The following is an 18,472-nucleotide window of genomic DNA, read 5'->3' as shown; positions in this document are numbered from 1 at the left end:
GAATGGGAAAATATTTTTGTTAAATATGCCTCAGACAAGGGACTGATAACGAGAATACATAGGGAACTCAAGTGCCTTATGCGAAAAAAAATGATTAACCCGATTAAAAGATGGGAAAGTGAGCTGAACAAAAGTCTCTCTAAGGAAGACATACGAACAGCCAAAAAGCATATGAGGAAATGCTCGACATCCCTCATCATAAGGGAAATGCAGATAAAAACCACAATGAGATACCACCTAACCCCTGTCAGAATGGCAAAGATTAAGAATATAAAAAGTGATAAGTGTTGGCGGGGATGTGGTGAAAAGGGAACCCTCCTCCACTGTTGGTGGGAATGTAAACTAGTTCAACCACTGTGGAGAACAATATGGAGGTTCCTCAAAGATCTACAAATAGAACTACCATTTGATCCAGCAATCCCACTTCTGGGTATTTACCCAAAAGACAGGAGAACGCTCAGTCAGAAAAGTGCTTGCACATCCATGTTTAAGTGCTTGCACATGAATGTTTTTTGCAGTATTATTCACGATCACCAAGATATGGAACCAACCTAAATGTCCACAAACAGATGAATGGATTGAAAAAATGTGGCATATATACTCTATGGAATACTACTCAATCATAAAAAAAACAACAAGACCCTGGCATTTGATAGAAAGTGGTCAGATATGGAGGACCTACTGCTGAGTGAAGCAAGTCAGGATATGAAAGAAAGATATTGTATGTATCCACTTAATATATACCGACTATCTGCACTCTATAGTAGAGAGCGAAATACTGAAGGACATAAAAGCAGTGAAAATAGTGAACGAGGATAAGACAGTGTGGAATGGGGGAGGGGAGGAGAGAAGCGTATAGAGAAAGATAGTAAGAGAACCCAGAGAGAGGCACAACATTAGTAGGACACAGATATGGTTTATTACCTGTTGATGATGATGTGTATAGTATTCTAAACTGGATTGGTTTGACAAGTATTTCGTGTTGGGTAAAGTCTTTCTACAAGCAAAATGAGAAATAGTGATTGTTTAAAAAATAATTGGAGTAATATTAATAATGATCAGAAAAAACACAATGAAAAGATATTGGATGAGTAAATGGGGATTTCAATGTCTCTGTATTGACTGGTATGCATGGTATTCCTTCTGGAAAAAGAAATGTAACACACTGTACAAGTTATATGTGGCTCAATGTAATATAAACAAGATTATGATGATAATAAATTTTTAAAAAAGTGGTTAATTAAATTTAATCAGCTAAATGACACATGGGTCATCTGTAAAGAGATTTAGTTTTTCCTAAACCAAAGTCATTATGATTAAAGTATTTAACAATTAAAAAAAAGATCTTTGTGAAAGTCATATGCAGATATTACAGGGTAGCAAATGGATACCACTTGAGGAAAGAGATAGATCTCTTGTAGGTAGAAGACAGTGATGTATGGAGAAACTGTATCCTAGAAAACCAGGTATAAGAAATAGTGGGAAGCAGATCCTAACTCAGAAGAAAGGGATGTAAGAACACTTCTGTATTTCCTGCCCACAACCCATACTTTCATCTATTATCCAAGCAAGTGGTTGGTGGTTTCTCAATGAAAGTTAATTAAACTATGTTTGATTGCAGTAGACAAATGATATTGATATCAATACCAAAATCAGTGTTCTCTGGGGAGTCTTCTAGTCCATGTGGCCCCATATGGCTGACTCCAACCCTTTAACTGGTAGATGTGGGAGGGGAGAAATTACCTGGGTCTAGCAGAGGGAATTACCAGAGCTTTTGCTGAAATAATTTAAAGAAATTGTTCTCTTTTCATATACGGATGCTAAGTTGGTGGGATATGAACCCGAAGTTGCCGGGCATACCCAAAAGGTGCTTGAGGATAAAACCAACAAGGAAGAAAGACAGTAAGGAGATGAGGAGAAGTTTAACCCAGTCACTGGAATCCATAGCCAGTCAGCCATGAATCCTTTGGACTTCTCAGTGACATGGCTGGTGAATTACATTTTTGTCTAAGGTAGTTTCAGTTTCTGTCACTTGTAACTGAAAAAACACCTGACTCATCGAGGTAAAGCAGTAGTCATATCTATTGTAATATGTAGTACTTTTCCCTCAACTATCAAATATCTTTAATGGGATTTTTTTTTTTTTTTGAGAGGTTTTTGCTATAGGGCATATGCGCTTGCCAGAAAGACAGAGAGACAGAGAGACAGAAAGTAAGAAATCAGCGCCCGGGGGGGATGGCCATGCTGCAATCCCTTCTCCTTCATTCTCCTCTTGGGATCTTGGGCACGCACGCACATGCACCCGGCATGAGTTAAAGTCACTGGGTCCGAGACTTGAACCTTGGTCGACTACATGGGAGTCCAGCCACATTGCCATTATGCTAACTGTTGGTCCCCTCTTTAATGGGATCTTTATAAGGGTCCCAACCACTTCACCACCAAATCAAGATATCTACTTGAAAAGAGTTTTACTCATAGAATAGCAGAGTAGAATGTCTGAAAGTAAGAACTATTCTCCAAACCTGGGACATGTGATGAAAATACACTTTCTGATAATAATGATCACACAGACTTGTTGCTCAGTGAATTCAAGGCACACATTTCAAACTCATATTCCTTGATTTTGTAATTAGGCTAAAAATATCTTGCCTCACTCTTTGGCTAAACATTGGAACACACTGCTCAGTAGTCCTCACATCACCTATCTGAACTCTCAATTTCTGGATCCTGCAGAGAGAATCCCAGGGGATAATTCTGCCTGAACACCCCTGCTGTCATCCTGACCGCATGGGAGTTAAGACACCTCAGTAACTCAGTAACCAGTTGACCCTCCCCCCCTTCCCAGGGTGACACCCTATGCCTTAGAAAGGTTCTCCTGGAAAACTGAGCAAACACAGGTTTGTGCCCTCTAGTCCCAAGTTTTACACACTGTACATGATCATTTTGAAGATGACCCATCTTCAGGTCTTATGAATTGGCAGCTGGAGAGGGGTTCCTAATGCAGTAACTTCTGGTGTAACTGAGGGAATCACTACCTTGCTTCTGTAATCCACAGGGCTGTTGCTGGATTTAGCACTTACTGTGTATCAGGTACTGTGTTACACATTGTACATTTACCAGTCCTTCACAAAATCCCATGACATAAGACCTACTGATGTGTCTAGTTTATATGTGAGGAGATGGAGGCTCAGAATAGTTAAACACGAGTCCTACAAGTGCATACCCAGTAAAGGCTGAAGCCAAAGCTAAACTCTTGGGCCATCTCTTCTAGTTCCCATAGATCATGTTCCCAATGTCTTCTCTCCTCTACCTTTTATGAAAACTTTGGTATTTTATTTTGGAATATTAATTTTCATTTTTATATAACTTTCATAGATTCTTTAAATAAAAAACCACCTGAAAATAACTGACTAGGCACACGCATACCTGGAATATAGCAGTAATAGTGACTTAGCACCCTCCTGCTGTGCCAAGTACTGTGCTAGGCTTTAGGAATATTGAAGACGGAGAGTTGGGCGCAAAGTCTCTGGCCACAGGAAGCAGCACACATAAAGAAGTGTTGACGAAGGAATGCCCTTGGTGTTCTGAGGGACACTAGGGATCGAGAAGTCAGATACTTTTGTTCTAGGTGTCTGCTTGCTTTCAGCTCAGTTGATGATGGGCACTCAGTGGAGTTGTTTGTCCTCTGGGACCTGGGACCTCAGTTTTCTAGTTGATAAGAGTAAAGTTGGGCTAGATGATGTCCCAACCTCCTCTGGCTCTGGCATTTACTGAACGTCAGGTTCTTATTCTGGGTTCTTGCAGGATAAGCTATGTCAGCAAACATGTGCCCGAGCATAGTTCTCAGATGTAATGAACATCAAAAAAACCTGGGGAAACTAGTTAGACGAAAAGACTAGAGGATCCACAGAGAGCTGGCTTCAGAAACTCTGAGAAGGGGGTCCTCAAATCATCATTAATAATACATTCTGCAGGGCACTCTGGTATATGAATTGTGATTTAGAACCCTGGTATTCAGAACACCAACACTGCTTGTTAGGAATGCAGAACTGGGGCCTTCCCAGCTCTACAGAGTCAGCAACTGTATTTTATCAAGGTCCTAGGTGATCGGAGTGCACACCAAAATGTCTTTTTAAAAGGTCTGACCTGGTTAATCTCACTACCACATTCAATACTGATACCAAAGAAACCACATTATGCCTTTATCCATTCGTCATTAGTTTAATTTTGTAGTGGTAATGTTTTTTTAACCAGGAGAGATCTGAAATAGCTATTCATAAAGCATCATCTGGAACAATTTTTTTTTTTTGAACAGTGTTTTTTAAATTACATTTGGGCAGAGCCCTAGGCTTTAGTCCTCCAGGGCCACCTGGGGATAAGGACTGTGTGAGGCGGCCTGGACTGAGCGGCCTCCAGGCTGCAAACTCTACTTCAAACAGAGCTCCTCTGCTTTGATCAGTTTTAGAAATTGGGATTACAGTTTTTCTTCAAAAAGAGAATTTTGCTGCTTTACTTTTTCCCCAATCAACCTGGTTTGGAAAGAGCTTATCAATTCCATTAGTACCTTCCTTGTGTTATCCAAGAGATGGGTTTAGGGAATGAACTGGGTTCCCTTTCCTATATGCTTCCCTTGTGGGGAAAAATGTGACTTTCAAAATGTCAAAACCAGCCCCTGTTCCCAGGAGGACTGTTAAAGTTACTTTCCTATCCTATTTTAATGTGCAATGACCAAGAAAGAAATTAATGTGGAAAATTCTGAGTTCAGCTCATATACCATTCTTAGTTGGTCTCCTGTCCAAAGGGCTCTGTATCTTTCCTTATAGACCAAAAAGTTCCCACCAGTCAGTGGGAATGGGATGCTTAAGGTTAACACAGCATTCTGAACCTTTCTTTAGACGGATTAGCATTAGTGATTAGCATTGCTTAGGAGATTCATAGTAATTGTTCAGAAATTAACAAAAAAGAAGCTGCAAGAAGCACAGCAAAATAGAACTTCGGTGCAGCTAGCATTTGTAAGACCCCATCTCTAGTCCTTCCAGATCCAGTCTGCAGGGCAGTGCCTCTCAAAGTCAGCTGCACATTGGAATCACCTAGGGATCCTGAAACAAAGTCCTGATTACTGAGCTCCAGGCCCAGAGATGCCAATGTAATTTGTCGGGGTGCAGCACAGGGATTGAGAGTTTTCAAAGCTTTCCAGGTGAGTTTTACATGTGCCCTAATCAAGAACCACTTGTTGGCTATCACTAAAACTGAAGTTATTTCTTCCTGGGCCTCTTAGAGCTTCTTTCTTGTGAATTCTGAGACACTAACTCTAGATCCATCAGGAAATGCTAATCACTTAAAGGTATCCCCAAAATAATTGGTCTAAAGATTCAGTTGTTGATGTGTACCTTAAATACCAAAATCCCACTGACTGGTGTGAACATTTTGGTTTATAAGGGAAGGAACATGGAATTTAGGGCACCAACTAGGATGGGATGAGCTCTCTCTCACTGCTTATAGGTTGCCACAGGAGCCTCCCTCATTGGTCTGTCTCAGACTAGGAACACAGTTCACTTTTGTTAGATCAATCCAATAAACTCACCAAATACTCATTTTTGTCACTTTTACCTCATTAGTCTGACAGTGCCCTATAAGCACAAATCAGTACTACTTTTTTAATCTGTTGAAGAAAGGAACAAAATGACTGCACCATTTTCAGTTCTTGGAATCACCCTAAAGAACTTGGCTGAATGAATTTGAGAAAATCATATAGTCTCTGCATATCTAAAGTAATCATAATGGGAGTCTCTCACTGAGATTTCATGAAAAGTAAATAAGAAAATACATGTTCTTACATTCTGTTGAAGTATGAAAGTCACCCCAACAGCAACTTAAAACAACAACTTATCTGCAACTGTTCTGGAGGTTAAGAGTCCTTTACATGTGTGCATTCAGAGGTAGTCAAGGCTGGATCATCTGATGATTTCTTCACTAACATATCTGATGCCTGGGCTGCAACAGTTGCAATAGCTGGGTTGGGGCTGGTCAGATACCTCTATTCCAGTGTGTCTAACTTGGGCTTCCTTCCAGCATAGTGGGCTCAGTGTTGCTGCAATTCTTTTATTTTATTTATTTAATCAGTGTATATCTTTATAGCCCATGGCAGCTGGTTTCTCCCTGAATGAATGTTCCCAGAGACAGGCAGTAGAAGCCGCTAATCTATTAAGTCCTGACCTGGATATACTTACAGCATCACTTTTCCATATCCTCCTGCTCAAAGCAGTCAGATTGCTCACCTTCATTCAAAGAGAGGGGTCAGAGACTCATCTCTCAACAAGAAGAATGTTGTTAAATTTTTGGCTTTGTTTTCTCTAACATGATACAAAGGTACATCAAAATGTTCCATGGAAAATTAAAGTATGGGTTTATTTTGGTGCAAAAATATTTGAAACCCATGCATAGTTTTTCATAATATTTCATTTTCCATGAACTGTTTGAAGACACCTTGTAGAAAAAGCTTATGGTAGTGTTTGGTACACGTTAAATTGTACTATTAAAAATATAATCTATTATAGTAGTAACTAATGCTGTTCTAATCACCTCCTAGTGATGTCTCCCAATCTTTTCATAATCTTAATGGAAGATTGCTCAGCAAATACGGAGGAGAAACAGGAAAGAGCGACCAGTGTAATAATGGAAGAGAACATATACTTTGTTGTCAGAGGCACTGAGTCACCCTCTATTTGTTGGGCACTGTAGGACTGCAGGAAGTTGCTGTCATAATTCTTCCAAAGCAGTCATTGTGAGGTAGTATAGAAGAGGGGGCAGCTAGGGAGACTCATCTCATTGGAAATGCAGGATGTTCTAAGTGCTTTTGTGTAAAAGGTGGCACCATCATCAGGGAACAGGATGTGCCAATGTGTCAGTGAGTCACCAAATGAAATCATGACTTTCTGAAGTTCCATTGCCTGCCAGGCTGAGAGCAATGAGACTGGTACAGCGTCCTATCCCCTCCAAAGATAGATCAAAGACGTTTAGTTTCAGGGTATACATAAGGAGAGAAGGGAACTTGGAGTTTCAACTACTTTTAGGTAAGAGCATTACTAAACCCTTTTTTTAGGACAGGTTTTTGCTATAGGGCACATGTGCTCACCAGAAAGACACAGAGAGAAAGAGAGACAGACAGTGAAAAATCATCACCCAGGGGGGATGGCCATGCTGCAATCCCTTCTCCTCCATTCTCCTCTTGGAATTTTGAGCATGCATGCACATGCGCCCGGCATGAGTTTAAGCCACTGAGTCTGGGATTCAAACCACGGTTGACTACATGGGAGTCCAGCAATGTAGCCATTACACCATCTGCTGGTCCAATTGGACCCTTTTAAGGGCAAAGTTGACCTGTAATTTTTCTTAAAATGTACTATGCAGAAAAAAAATTAAAATGAGTCAAGGTAAGCTGGTAATACAAAATGTATTTAAAGATAATTTATTATGAGCAAGCAGGGTTTGTCCCCAATATGTAAGGCTAGTAGACATTAGAAAATCTAACGGAAAATATAATTAGTCACACTAATGTATAGTGGTAGCTGTTCACACTAGAAAACATAACTGGGATAGTTACTGTCTAAAGATGACCTCCTGGCATCATATCCTTATATGGTCCCCTACCTCACTGAACCTGGGCTGGTCTGTGACTTATTTTAATCAACCGAACATGGTGGAAGAGACAGTGTGCAAATATCAGAACCATGCCTTTAGAAGTCCTGGAAACTCCTACTTTTGCACTTTGAGATTCCTCAGCCACCATGAAAGAGACTCAATTATCCTGTTACAGAGATCTTGTACAGATCACAGAGACACAGAGAGAGACAGAGGCCCTGAGGATACATAAATTAAGAGAAGCATGTGTGGTTATCCCATCATACCAACTACACTGAGACTTCACACCCAGCCCTTCTACCTCATGGCGTCAGACATGTAATGAGCTGTCTTGGACACTTTAGTGTCTACACTGAGTGTTCTTCAGCCCCAGATATCATCTCATTGTGCTTACATGAGAGCACCTAAACAGGAACAGAAGAACTACCCTCCTGAGCCTGCACACTCACAGATTTGTGGAAGATAATAAAATGGTAGTTGTTACTATTTTGTAAATTTTACATTCATTCACTGTACATCATCACAGCATACAAAATTCTATGTCCCACCCAGATACACTGTATAGTGGCTTAATCAAGGATATTGTCATACATGTTAATGTCAACAAATAATTTTCCATTTCCTGTGTCTTATATATTTTTCTTTTCCCATTGACTCCCTGCTTCTCATCCTCTGCCATTTCCCACTCTCCTCCCACTTAAATGCTGTTATTTCAATCCAATAATTGTTGTCATGGTTTGTTATAAAACACATCAGTTAACTGTAACAAAAGGAGAAAATTTTTTATAAGATTATCTGAATGGATACAGAACTGCGGTAAAGCCATGTGGAAAAAAATTCTACATTCACTCATTATAAAAAAGAAAAAATTCTTGAGGAGACTCAAGATAAAATGAATGACAAAATGAATCTTCAGGGATAGCTGGTGGTATCGTGATTGAAACAGCTGGATCCCACATGGCCAACTGCATGGAGCCCTGGACCCAGTGGCTTAAAAACATTCCAGGTATGTATACATGTAAGCCCAAAATCCTGAAAAAAGAAATAGAGGAAAAGGGATTGTGGCATGACCATGCCCTATCAGGAGTGCTTTCTCATTTTTTCCCCCTCTCCCACTCTCTGTCTCTCCAGGCAAAGAACACATACTCTGGAAAAAAAAAAAACCTTCAAAAAATCTACAACAATCATCTTATTTGATAGTAAATGCCCAATTTGAAGTCAGGAAAAAGATGAAGCTGCTCACTATTCTCATCAGAATTATACTCAAGGTTCCAGTCCATGCAGTAAGTCAAGGAAAACAAACTAGAAGACGAGAGAGAAACAGAACTATCATTTACAAATGACATTATTTTAATGAATAAAATCCAAAAGAAACTCCAGATATTTTGATTGAGAAAAATGAATTCAATATATATAGAATACATATAATCAGTTATACTATGAAATAACAGAAACCAGAAAATAAAAAAGATAACATTCTTAATTGTCTCAAAAATATGTAAGAATAAGTCTAACAAAAAGTTGCAATAATTCTAAGCAAATTATAAAATGCTACAAATGAGCATTAAAGAAAATTGCTATAAATGCTCATAAATCGGAAGCCTCAATATTGTTAATAAGTTCTCTTTTAATACAATCTGTATAAAATTCTCTTAATTTTGTTAGAATCCACCAAATGATTCTAAAATATACATACGGAATTAAAAAAGATAAATAAGAGAAAAAGCAATAACATGAGAAGACATGCCCTACTGTGGTACCAAGACCTACTATTAAATTAGTATTAGCTGTGGGTCAGGATAGACCAACAGACAGGTGAAACAGAGTAAGTTCAGAACAGAGTGTATGTAATATGTACATTTGCTGTAAGACAGAGGTGGCAAGCAGTATGGTGGTGAAAGAACAGGCTTTAGTAAATGTGTCTAGACAATGGATCTAGTTTTTTAATTAAAAAAAAAAACTTATACCTCTACCTCCCACTACATGCAAAATAATTCCAATGAGTTCATGATTCAAGTAAGAGGTTAAACTATAAAACTTAGAAGACAACAGAAAAATATTACATAAGTGAAAAAAAGTGAAAATTATTTTTATGAGGAAAAGGTTTAAAATACAAAATGTATTACCTTGAAGAAAAAGAGGATATATTTCACTTTTTAAAATAAAACTGCTTATCAAAAATGTATCATTAAGACATTGAAAAGACAGACCATCAGTTGGGAGAAGGTATTTCAAACATGTATAACCAACAAAGGACTTGTTTCCAGAAGATATAAAGAATTCTTCCAGTCAACAAGGAAAAAAAGGACAATGCAATAGAAAAAAAGACTGCAAAAGACTCAAGTCTTTTCCTTTATAAAAGAAGAAACCCAAAAGATGAATAAGTACATGAAAAGGTGTTCGACTTCATTATTAATCTGGCATATGCAAAAAAATAAATAAATACTCTCAATCGTCTGCTAGATTGACAAAAATTTTTAAATTGAAAATATCAAATGTTGAGAGAATGTAAAATATTGGGAATCCTTATACAAAGCAATGTAAATGGTACTTTATTTTGCATCATTACTCAAGTTGAAGATATATCATCCTTTAACTCAATGAGTTCTAGCTTGGGTGTATACTTTAGAGAAACATATGCACACATGCCACAGGGTTATTTGCAGTCTTCACATTGTTCTGTGGGAAGGTTCTAGGTTTGCATCCAGAGACTTCCCTGAATGGGCATCCATGTGCCCATGATCCTGAGCTGGCGGAAGCTGGGGGTGGATAGTGATGTGAAGAAGCTGGCTGAAGCTGGGGGTGGACAGTGGTGTGAAGACCCATTTGGAATGCCTCTCCCCTTCTCACACATAAAAGAAACAAATGAATAACTTTTAAAAATAATAACAATAGGAGAGAAAAAAGCCCAAATCTTGAATCACCATTTTCCATTACACAAAGGGATGGATCCAATACACCACCACACATAAAGCCGCAGCCACTGGAAACAATATAGAAGAGTATTTCATGACTTCTAAAGGCAATCAAGCTATACTGTTAGGTGGGAGATTTTACAATGGATTATGCTCAGGTATTTTGATGTTTTAAAATAAACTATGAAGACTTATGCATGGAAAAAGACTAAGAGAAATATATTTTAATGTTAGCTGTAATTCTATCTGGGTGACAATTTTATGAGTGATTTTTATTTTCTTTGTTTTGCTCATTTACACAGTGCTAATTTGAACAATGAATATAGATTACTTTTGAAAGACATTAGAAGGAGACAATGTATTCCATTGTGAAACAATCATTTTTTTAAACTGCAGAAATCTCAGAATGGCAATAAAAAACATGGTATTAGTTAATATGTGTATCTGTAAAACACCTGGAATCCTACCAGCTCCTAGGAGCTCATTTGAATATAACTTATCTCAGCCACTGGCCACCCACTTGGTTACTTCTTCCCAGGGTGCTTAGGTCTGAGAAGCAGAGCTCTGTCTTTGGAAGCAAACAGATAGAGGAGTGGAAGGAGGAGGAGAGGATCCTCAGAACAGCCTGTTTCTACTGGAAAGGAAGTGAAAATCTTTCAAAGGTTGCTAGGAGAGTTGACAGATCATTCCTCAGTTCTCCTCCATCTGGTCTTTCAACTCTTAGAGGAAACAAGACAGAAAAAAAGAAATACATCTAACACAGGAAATAAGGGAATTCATTGGGTGATACAGCATCAGAACCTCACAGAATGTTTCAGGTAGGGTGAGCAGTGGACTGTCACGGATGTGACCTCACAGTGGGTAAGCAAGTACCTGAAGACACTGAACCATGGGAGCATAGAGAGGATGCCATGGTCAGTGCACAAGCATTCCCAGCCGTGAGGTGGTTTGTCTCATACCTGTTAGCTCATCAGGGTGGAATTTCCAGCTGGGTGAGCAAGCTGTGCTACATTACTTTTCCCCGTGCTGTTATCCCCTCAGCTTCAGACCAGCAGCTTCATTTCTGGGCTAGCACCTCTAGTAACAATCACTTTGAAAGTCATAGAACAGTTCATAGGATGTTTTATGCCAGGTAAGAAAAACACAAAAACATTAGGTAAGAAAGAGATATTAGTAACCCAATGTGAATATGAGTATTATTTAACTACTATGGTTGTGTTATACTTTTCTATGTGTATCATGGCACATGAAAGGTTGAAAAGTATTAAGGCTACTACAGGTTATCCTCACATTAAATGAAGTCCAAAGAAAAGAAGGGCTGGGGGCAGGAGTGGGAAAGGGGCTCATCAAGTTGAACTACAGCTTATTTTTTTTATGGTTTATTTATTTAATTACATTTGTTATTACTTTTTTTTTTTTTTTTTTTTAATTTGACAAGACAGAGACAGAGTGAGAGAAAGGGAAAGTGTAAAAGCAAGCCACCAGGTCTGGGACTCAAACTGCAGTTGGTCATATGGAAATCCAGTGCCTTTAACCAACTTGCCACCTGCCAGCCGCTGAGCTACAATTATTTTTTTGGAGAGGTTTTTGCCATAGGGCACGTGTGCTTGCCAGAAAGACAGAGAGAGACAGAGGGGCAGAAAGTGAGAAATCACCCCCCACAGGGAATGGCCACACCATAATCCCTTCTCTTCCATTCTCCCTTCGGGATCTTGGGCATGCACACACATGCACCCAGCGTGAGTTTAAGCCACTGGGCCCAGGGTGTGAACCATGGTCAACTAGATGGGAGTCCAGCGACATAGCCATTATACCAACTGCTGGTCCCGCTACAACTTTTTAATAGAAGGCTAGTTACTGATAATTAGATGTGCTAAGAAATAGGGGTCAAATGGATTTGAGGAAAGGTAAGCTAAATAAGGTTATAGATCATTACAGGAATTCCTAGAGACTTTAATTGACTAAAATACATTATGTCTCTCCAAAAGTAAGAGGATTGTGGAGTTGAGCAAAACCTTTTTGATCATAGAATATAATAAAGGAATATGCTTTGCAAATGGACATAATGAAATAAGTCCTGCTGCTGTGGCTACTGAATACTGATACAGAATGAGTCTGTCCCCACACAGCATTTAGATTTTTTCTCACATGATGATGGGGTTGTTCCTAGACTTTCTCCTTTATAAGCCTGTGATAAGCCTGAAAAATCTGTACGACTAGTGAATATTGGGGCTATCAACTACCTCAGTCCAAAGTCTTTGCAGAATGACCTCTTGGAACTCAGAGGTAGTCTGAGGCTGTAGCTGTTATCACTTTGCCAGAGAACACATTTCATCGTAGTTTTCAGTGTATTTTCTTTTATGGAAGAAAGAAATCAAATGGACTCACAGAAATTAATGTGTAGAAATAACATCCTTATGAGAATGCCACATAAATGCAGAATGAAACTATAATTTCTATATATACACTTACCTACTCATTACCCATAACTAAAACTTCTTTAAATTTTTTTTAAAAGAGTAATTCAGTTTAATTAGTTATTATTATCATTTTTTAAACCTGTTATAGGGCATGAGCACTCACCAGAGAGACACACAGAGAGAGGGAAAGTAAGAAAGCAAGCTGTCAGGCCCAGGACTTGAACTGCAGTCAGCCATGTGGGAGTCCAACACCTTAACCACCACACCATCTGCTGGCCCTAACTATGATTCTTTATGGTACTCCACTGACTTTCTTTGAAAATAATAAAATACAAATATTCAGTCAGAATACTGAGAATATGTAGTTTAGTTAAGGTGTAATAGGGACTATGCTGGTTAAGTACATAGGGCTAAGAACCATGTAGCCTTCTCCCTGCACTTTTTCTAAGCTTCCAGGTAGCTTTTTCTTCCCCCCAGTATAGAAACTCCAGTCATATGAGCAAAATTCAAATGAAGTCTACATGCCAAGAGAAATAGAACTCTGCATTTGTTTTCTGTTTCTACTTCCACTTTGGAAAGTATCTTTTCCCTCAAGAAACACATTTAAAAGGATATAAAAGTGGCTTTTTATTTTGGGCCAGAACCAGAACGAAAGACAACGGAGAAAAAATATTAACTCAGCTTTTCCAGACTTGAAATAATGTGTGATTTTTGCTACTTCTCCAACTTTTGAGACCAGGTCTGGTAGAATACTTAATTCATTCAGCCAGTGAATCACCTTTCCTTTGTGTGAATATTAGTACCAAGCTACAAGTTCTCCATATGGGGAAGATAAAAAAATATTTAAATAAAGCTGAACTAGGAATAGGCTGCTAAATACAATCTGTCTGTTTCTGCCCCATCAATTCTCCCTTTCTCTGTTTGGAGGTCCTATGAGCTGTAGCTGTGCATCATGTAAGTAGGACCTTCAGGGGTTTCACTGAGACCTAATTAAAATTGATGGTGGCATCTGGCATTTCCTCGTGCGATTTGTCCAATTCCTTGCAAATGACAAAAAGGACTTCTTTTATTACATTTTTTTTCCTTCAAGAAACTGCCCCAAACTGACCTAAGATGCTCTGGGATACTATTTGGCTGAATGAAAGAAAACAGGTCACCAGGTTTACCACGGAGATTTTCTCAGCATGGTATCTAAGTGGTCCATTTCAATGGACTGCTTTGGCATACAAGTTAGTAAACCAAGACTTCCCATTCAGCTGAATGGCATTAATGAATTCTAAAACCTTATATTTATTTATTCCCACAAAAGGTATGCATCCAACTTGTACTAGGAACCTTGGAAATAAGGCTGTTTAGGTGACAAGATTGAATCGCTCAGCAGAGTTCATGGTCTAGCAGGAAGGCAGACATCAAACTAATCATTAACAATAATACGTGATGAATGCATCAAGAGGAAGTAACTGGTGCTGTGGATTTAACCTGGGGGTCAGGAAAACCACTCTCCCTGAAGAAACGAGTTAAAGACACTGCCTGATGGATGCTGAGTGGAGGACGGGCTTAAAAGGATGTGCAGCTAAGGGAGAGGTATGCACCAAAGATCGTCATAAGTCATGGGGCTAGGCACTTGCTTTCTGTTTCATACTTTCATCCAAGTTTTGCCTTTAGTTTTATGTAGACTAAGAACATGTCTAAGTGGTCTCGTCTGTTCCATTTGGGGACTAGCCCTGCATTTCAGTGCCTAAGGGAGCCAGTTCCCACATGGCTAACCAGGTGGTTCGAATCCTGACTGAAGAGGCTTGAAAAACACACTGAACATAGGTGCACATGTGCTCAAAATCTTAACAGGATATAGAAATGAAGAAGAGATTGCAGTGTGACCACATTGCTCTGGGGGAGCACATATGCTCTCTGGCAGGTTTTTTTTTTTTTTATTCTAATTTTCAGTTTGTGTGTGTGTGTGTGTGTGTGTGTGTGTGTGTTCCTTTTGAAAGCAATTTAAAAATAAAAACTATTTTGTTGTTAACATTCACTGTTAACATTCACATTGTGCCAAGCCCACTGAATTCTCACAAAACCTTCTCTTTTATCCAGATCGGGGAGAAACTGGGATTTAGAAAATCACCTGATCAGGCAATGACTGAGCTGGCGTTCGAAGCCAGAGCTGAAATCTTCACTTGCCAGATTCTGAACCAGTTTATTGGGGTTTCTTCATGTTCACATCTACAAACCATTTTATAAAAATGACGGGGACGAGGGAGGGTTTCTTGAAAAGACAGATTGTCAGCTCCCCACCTGTCTGAATGTGCACCTCGGAAGATGTGGTCCAGGAACTTGCATTTCAACCAGTTTCTCATGCATTTGAGACTTACTGAACTTCATCCCACTTCTGAGCACTTGTAAGACAGGAGGAGGGACACAGACTGACAACTGCTCATGCAGTTTACTGTACTCTTGTCTACATTTTTCTCATCTTTTGGTGCAATTCTACAATGCCAAACAGTTATGATTTTCACAGTGCAAATAATTTAGTCTCACACTTTCACAGGCCAGAGAAGCAGGGCCGGGAAGGCTGCTTACTCAGGCCTCAGCTAAGCTATGAAAAGTGAGGCTTTTTCAGAGGAAGTGAGATAAGACAAAACTTAAAAAAACAAACATCCCGAGGCCAGTGTTCAAAAGGCCACTGGCAAAATCTATAGTCTAACTTGAAGTGAGCTAAATAAACACATTACTGGGCCATGCAGCAAACGTGAAGCAGATGCCTGGAAGTGGGATGTGTGTTTTCAGCCTGGGCAAAAATATCCTGGGGAGTGATGATATGAAATCAGACACAAAGTTCAGATAAAAACAACAAGGGGGATTTACAACAGGCATTGTACCCAGAATGGACAGGAGGCATTTCAGGCAAGTGGTTCAGACCAAGTTCAGGGTAGGAAGGAAAGCTGTGTCCAGTCCCACTTAAAGTTGTATAACTTCATTTACTCTTCATCATGGAATTACCTGATGGCAGCTCTTTAACAAGAATGGCAGAGACACAGTGACTAGGGCAAAAACTTAGGTGTTTTTGAATAATGAGAAGATTGTGGTCTGTCCACTCCTTCCATGATGTGATGTAAAATAAAAACAATACTGATTCAAAATATGGACAAAGACAGTTCAGCAATGTTCAAGCTTTCTTCTGAGACTAATTCAATGCTTTCTCAGAAATGCAAACTACCAACTTCTGGCAAAACAACAAGAAAAAAAAATATATGGTGTGCTTCACTGGTGCCTTCTATACAAGTTTAATTGGGTGAGGCAGCATTCAGTGAAGTGCTCAGCAAACTCCCTGACGCAGAGGTGGCATACACCCGGGGCCAGGTCTTATCATTTTTTTATAATAGCAACCTATGTTTTCAATTACTTTTATTGCTGCTTTCTTTCCTTTAGAGGGATGCTAAAGCTCTCCCTTTTGTGGATGCTTTTTTTGCTAGAATTTTACTACACGGCACTATCTGAACCTGCACGATGAGGACGATGTCCCATAGCTGTCCACACAATTGCCACTCCTCGAAATCAGAGTCCAATTCTCTCACATGGCTTCCCATGTCATGAGCCTTTTCTTCCCTACGTTTTCCTTGTCGCATCATGACATTTAATTAGTTATCATTTTTGCTTGCTTTTAATTAAAGAAACACTGTTTGCTCTCCTCTTGGAATCATTCACTGAATGCCATCTAAACTCTTGACATTTATTTAGGAAACAGCATTTTGCAGAGTTTTTATAGCATGAATATTTGATGATTAGAGTAATTCAGGGCCCTGGGCAAACAGAAGCTTATCCCTCTTCTTTATAAGATAAAATCAGTCAAGTCAACCTTTAAATTTGTTGTGACATCATCCCAATGAAATTTCAACTACCTTTTGGATTTTCATGATTATTAACAAGTAGGAAAATCTTAGGATAATTTAAGGCAATCATTTAAATTTTTATTATGCCTTAAAAATTACATAAAATCAGCAAAATTATTTTTCTTGGGAAGTGATTTCTTTTGCCACCACTAATTTTAAATATTGTAATCATCATGGAAATGCCTAATTATTAATGAGTAAATTGTTTTCAGATCTAAATCTGGGTACATGCAAGACATTCTCCAGCAAAAATAGTAACAAAATCAAAGCAACAATTTTTAACCATTATATTTTCTTAGTTAAAACGCTGGATTCAGGTTCTGTAATTCTACCTATAATATAAAGAATTTGTTTTTATAAAAATCTGGTTTTACAGAGTTGCCTCCTTCATTATGATGTCTAATTATTCACAGTTGTTAGAGAACTCTTTCACAGAACAAATGGGATTTGATGCATTGATGAGAGTCCACATTCCATGGCATCTCTTAGGATCTCTAAAGGGGGTCAGGGATTCAGGTCTTAGAAATTGCCTTTGGCCTCAAAGTTGTCCAGTCCCATTTTCTGCAACCACTGGGGGATTGTATAGTGGATAAAGAGGCAACAATGTGAGGTGAGGCAAGAGTGAAAATACCAGGGACCACAGAAGGTCTCATTTCTAAGCAATGGGGCAGAGATGCCCTTGAAAAGAGAAAGAAACACAAGCCATAGAGAAAGGTGGCCATCACAGGGGTGGGCAAATGTACATGGAACAGTATCAACTTCATAAAATTACACAGGCATATTCTTTAAGTATGTCTTGAGAGAGTTACAGTCTTCTGGCCTTAGAAACATCTTACTGACAAGTGTTAGTCTACCCACCAAAGTTCCAGATTCCTTCATTTAGATCTCTACCTAAAGGTTAGCTTTTAGAAATCTTGGAAAAAATTATGTTTTAATGAACTTATACTGAGCATCTACTATGTTTTTAGCCTTGTAGCTACAGTGATACATTGCCTATTTCCTAAACTTTACCAGTGCTGGCCATCAAACTAATATTGGAGTGTAGGAAGACCACTGTTATTGACACAGGAAAATGTATCTACAGTTCAGAAATTTAAAAATATGTAAAGTTTATCTTAGAGTAGGGTGCTTGTGGGATATTCAAGAAGGCAACTGTAGTAAGATTGACTTTAAATTAGATTGCCTTCAGTTTAAATCCTGGATCTGGCATGGATGAATAAACTTGAACAAGCTATTTAATCTCCCAATACTTCAGATTCCTCATCTTTAGATAGAGAGAAGTCGTTTACGGTTTCTTTTGACAGATTGAAAAAAATGTTAGAAAAGCATCTGTATCACTATTCTTCTAAGCGAGAGATTTGAAATGTGACAGTTGTCAACATCCAGGGGTTAGGTCAAGGAATAAACAGTGACTGAGAACTGAGACCCTGACACCTTGGTTTCAGTCTCAGCTCTGCTTCTTCCCAACTGTGTGACCTGGGGCTTATGCACTCTCAGGGCCTCAATTTCCTTGCCGATAAATGGGAATCGCAACACTGATTTCCAAAAGTTTTGTAATCTATGCACTAACTTAATTAATTAATATAGAGATTAAGTCAATTAAGCTACA

The sequence above is a fragment of the Tupaia chinensis genome, unplaced genomic scaffold (assembly GCF_000334495.1).
Source record: "Tupaia chinensis unplaced genomic scaffold, TupChi_1.0 Scaffold000569_1, whole genome shotgun sequence".
Lineage (NCBI taxonomy): Eukaryota > Metazoa > Chordata > Mammalia > Scandentia > Tupaiidae > Tupaia > Tupaia belangeri.
This window is presented reverse-complemented; position numbering follows the sequence as displayed.